The sequence below is a fragment of the Miniopterus schreibersii genome, assembly GCF_964146895.1.
Source record: "Miniopterus schreibersii genome assembly, chromosome: 12".
NCBI lineage: Eukaryota > Metazoa > Chordata > Mammalia > Chiroptera > Miniopteridae > Miniopterus > Miniopterus schreibersii.
In genome coordinates, this window is record NC_138112.1 from 65,725,712 (window position 1) to 65,730,361 (window position 4,650).

At 38.6% G+C, this 4,650-nt stretch overlaps 1 pseudogene across 1 annotated transcript; it reads left to right on the plus strand.

Annotated features, from left to right (window-relative positions):
* Positions 1 to 2,481: 2,481 nt before the first annotated feature.
* LOC308565791 (olfactory receptor 5B2-like) lies at positions 2,482 to 3,347 on the plus strand (annotated as a pseudogene). The gene has a single exon. The product of its transcript is annotated as an olfactory receptor 5B2-like (transcript).
* The last annotated feature ends 1,303 nt before the right edge of the window (positions 3,348 to 4,650 follow it).

Sequence of the window (4,650 nt, forward strand, 5' to 3'; positions counted from 1 at the left end):
AAATCCATGGGGCAGCTGTACCTACTATAGGTTATTTGAGCACATAACTAGATGTTTTGAACAGTTTTTTCTAAAACAGTGAGTTGAGACTGGTGTTTAAATGTCAAAACTTCATCAGTAAGAAGTGCAGTGATACTTACAAAATATCATTATGTTGCTTTCCTAAAAAAGATTAGCAAAAAAAGTAATGCTTTTATTGAGTGAGTCTTAATTTCACCATATTTACTATCTGTGGTCCTTTCACTGGAGGTTTAAAAAAAAAAAAGCAGAAGAGAGTGAAATAACCTTCCTTTAAACTACAGAAGTGTTGTAATTGAATTAGCAAGATCCATTGTGATCTTTTCCACATAATCTTATTTTGTTATTACTGACACATCTACAAATGTTGATGGTGAGGTGGCTAAAAGTCTAAGCTTTTGATTTTGTCACAGATGGATTTGAATCATGAATCTTGAATTTTCTTCATACTCACTGCGCAATTGTAGAGCTTTGCATAGCTTCTCAAAAACCTCAGTTCTCTTAATGGTAAAATGGGAATTATAATATCACCTACCTTACAACATTATTGTGAAGATTAAATGAAAAGATAAGTTTATTTATAAACATATATGTAAACATACCTAAATATAATTATATATATCTATAGCTTTTATGATTGTTTGCAGAACATACTGTACTCTACAAGCGGTTATGACTGTCAAAGGCTGACAAACCTAGTGACTCCAGAGGCTAGGCTTGTAAAGTGAAGATGCGAAAGAGTTAGGAGGACAGTGGTAGAGAATACTGATTAGTGAGTGACAGGCGTCCTGAAGACCTCAAGTTCAGGTTAACAAGATTTAAAACATTGCTCTGACTCAAGAACATAGTTATATAAAAAGTTTAAACATAAATCCCAACACCAAAACAGACCTAGAGTCTAAAAGCAGCCAACAAATTGGGAACTTTCAACCCTCAATCTCCATGATTCAACTGAGATGATAACAATGAAAGAAGAAATGAGTTTAACAAAGGACACTCTTTTAGCTCATGTTAAAATATAGATTTTAAGAAAGAAATTAAACCAAAGAGCAGCTCATATGGAATGGCTAGAATAGCTACTCCTGCTCCCGGAGGAGGGGCAGACAGAAAAACACTAGGGAACACATCTCAGTGAACCAAGTATGTGAGAAAAAGGAAATCAGAGAGAGAGACTACAAGACTTTAAAGCTCACCTGCACCTGAATCCCTAATAAGCTAACACTTATGAGGCCATGCTATATACCCAACATTTCACTCATTTTATTTGACCCATTATTTTATTTAATCCTCACAATAATACCATGAGATTCATCCCATTACAACCTTCATTTTGTATATAGAGAAAATCAGGTTCGGGTACTTAGGTTGGAACCAAAAACTCTTGGGTAGTAAACGGTAGGACTGATGTGCACCTCTTCCCAGAGCCCAAGCTCTGTATCCAATGCTATACGTCTTCTCCTCAGAACTGCCTCTGCTGGTTGTACATGCCCCTGTGTCTCCAGTTACCCACCACATCTACCACGAATATAGGTCTCAGTTACTTAACTGTGAAACTCCAAACACTGAGTTTGGACCAGTAGAGACAAAGAGTAAACGCAAGTTGCATTAAATTCAATTTTATTTATATTAAGACCAATGAGCTGAAGAACCACTCTGCCTGTGTACATAACTTGGCTTTGGCAGTAATAATTTTTTAAAAAATTTATCATTGATTTCAGAGAGAGGAAGGGAGAGGGAGAGAGAGAGACAGAAACATCAATGATGAGAGAGTCATTGATCAGCTGCCTCCTGCAGGTCCCCCACCAGGGATTGAGCCTGCAACCTGGGCATGTGCCTGACCAGGGATCGAACCTTCCTGGATTGATCCAGGGATCGAATCTCCTGGATCATAGGTCAATGCTCAACCACTGAGCCATGCCCAGCTGGGCAGTAATAATTTTTAAACTTAAATATGTTTACTGAACCTCTGTGCCTCATAAGTTAAATAGGGCAACAACTAGTCAATCTTATAGAGTTACTGAAAAACATAAATGGGTATAGATGTAAGATGTCTAGAGCATTTCCTGGCATATAAGCAACATAGAAGTATAAGCATTCACTAGGCTTAGAGAACTGGAATGACAGATTTTTCATTCCAGATATGTCATCTTGATCAAGACATTACTTATTTACACAACCAGTTTAAAATTTACAAAATTTAGAAGGTGGGAAATGATTCGTAAAAATCCATCAGTTTCAGCAACGTGTAACTCTGTAGGTAATGTATGCAGTAAACTTTGTTGTCAAACCCGTATGTTAGGTCAGAATAACAGTGAAGTAAAAATTATTGCCATTATAAAGATGTACATTTATCTATTATCTTTCTGTCTATCTGTTTCAGTTTCTATTCGATTGATTTTTTGTCAATCATTGTGTTCCTTTATTGCTCACTGCTACAGGGCCTCTTGTGATCCTACAATTTCCATGGGGAACAGGACAGAAGTGACTGAGTTCACCCTCCTCGGACTGACCAGCGCCCCAGACCTGCAGGTCCCCCTCTTCATCATGTTCACTCTCATCTACCTCATCAGTGTGGTTGGGAACCTGGGGATAATTATCTTGATTCTCATGGACTCTCATCTCCACACTCCCATGTATTTTTTCCTTAGTAACCTCTCTTTGGTTGACTTTTGTTACTCTACAGCTGTCACTCCCAAGGTCATAGCTGGATTCCTCATAGGAGACAAGGTCATCTCCTACATTGCATGCGCTGCTCAGATGTTCTTTTTCGTAGCCTTGGCCACTGTGGAAAATTTCCTCTTGGCCTCCATGGCCTATGACCGCTACGCAGCAGTGTGCAAGCCCCTGCACTACACCACCACCATGACACCCAGGGTGTGTGCGCGTCTTGCCGTAGGTTCCTACGTCTGTGGTTTTCTGAATGCCTCTGTCCACGTTAGGGACACATTCAGCCTCTCTTTCTGTATGTCGAATCTGGTCCATCACTTTTTCTGCGATGTTCCAGCAGTTATGGCTCTCTCTTGTTCTGACAGACATATTGGTGAGCTGATTCTTGTTGTGGTGGCAAGCTTCAACATCTGTTTTGCTCTCGTGGTTATCTTGATTTCCTACCTGTTCATATTTGTCACCATCCTGAAGATGCACTCAGCTGATGGATATCAGAAGGCTCTGTCCACCTGCGCCTCTCACCTCACTACAGTCTCCATCTTCTATGGAACTATTATCTTCACTTACTTACAGCCCAGCTCCAGCCATTCCACGGACACAGACAAAATTGCATCTGTGTTTTATACTATAGTCATCCCCATGCTGAACCCCCTGGTCTATAGCTTGAGAAACAAGGAGGTAAAAAATGCATTCAAGAAGGTTGTTGAGAAGGCAAAACTGTCTCTAGGCTTCACCTGTTAAAGCTGTAGGATCTCCAATAACCTAGTTTTATTCCTGTCAGATGTTCAACGTGCATGACTCACATTTTTATGGCCCACAATGCCCATAAATTGCTGAGAATACTCTTCTTTCTTCAAAAGCTTATCATCTAGAAAAAAGAAAATGTTGTGTCCAAATACATGATATCTGAATTAGAATGGCCAAAGGGGACCTTAAGAATTTTGGTGTCCTTGCTTGTAATAAACCTTATTAATTATATTTAATTTATTTCCATGTTCATATTTTCTCTGCCATGTGGCAATGGAAGCATGTATGGAAAACATGGCACACACGAATCCATGAAAAGAAGCACATGCAAGAATCCCCTATGTGCACATACATGCAAAAGTGGGAAATTTGTTAAAAGAGTTGGATGGAGTATGGCCAGTTTTTAATTTAAAAGTTAATATAATTTATACATCAGAATATACATTTATGTCCAATAGTATTTCTGTAGTTCAAAACTATTTTAGGAGTCTAACATGAAGAAAAATGTGATATGGCTGTTTGAATAAAGATACATGCTTTTGGTTGGCACATTTTATTCAGAGCTACATATGTATAATATTTTAAAGGAACTGATATTTCTGTCTTCAGTAAGTCTACTGGCAAAAACAGTTTGTTTACAGGATGAATTTCAAAAACAAAAAGGCTGGAGTATAAGCAAAGGAGATTGAGAAATAAAAGGGAATTTTCCAATTTTTCTGTATATGACTACCTTATCTTATATTTTGTAAACAAACAAACAGTGATTAATAATGTTATCCATTTTTCTCATTGAAAATTCTATGACAGTATTAATGCCACTCATTCATGGATGCTTCAGTATTAGCTGAGCTCCGTCATGTGTCACCGTTCCCCTCCCCCTTCACTCCACCTTGGTCACACTGAGTTCCTTGCTTTTCCTGGGCAACTCCAAGCATGCTCCTGCCTCAGGGTCTTTGCACTCGCTGCTGCCAGTGCTCAGAAAGCTCAATTCTTTCGTGTCTTTGCTTAAATGTTATCATACCAGATTCCTCCACCTCTCGATGGACACTGTTCCTTTCCTGCACTCCTTGCTTTAGCCTTCATAATTCTGATCAGCACTCAGCTATTAAAATATTACCATTATTTATATATATATGTATTTCCCTACTGAGAGCATACACCACACAAGAGGAGTCACTTTGTCTTCCTAACTAACAACTTCATTTCCAATACATAAAT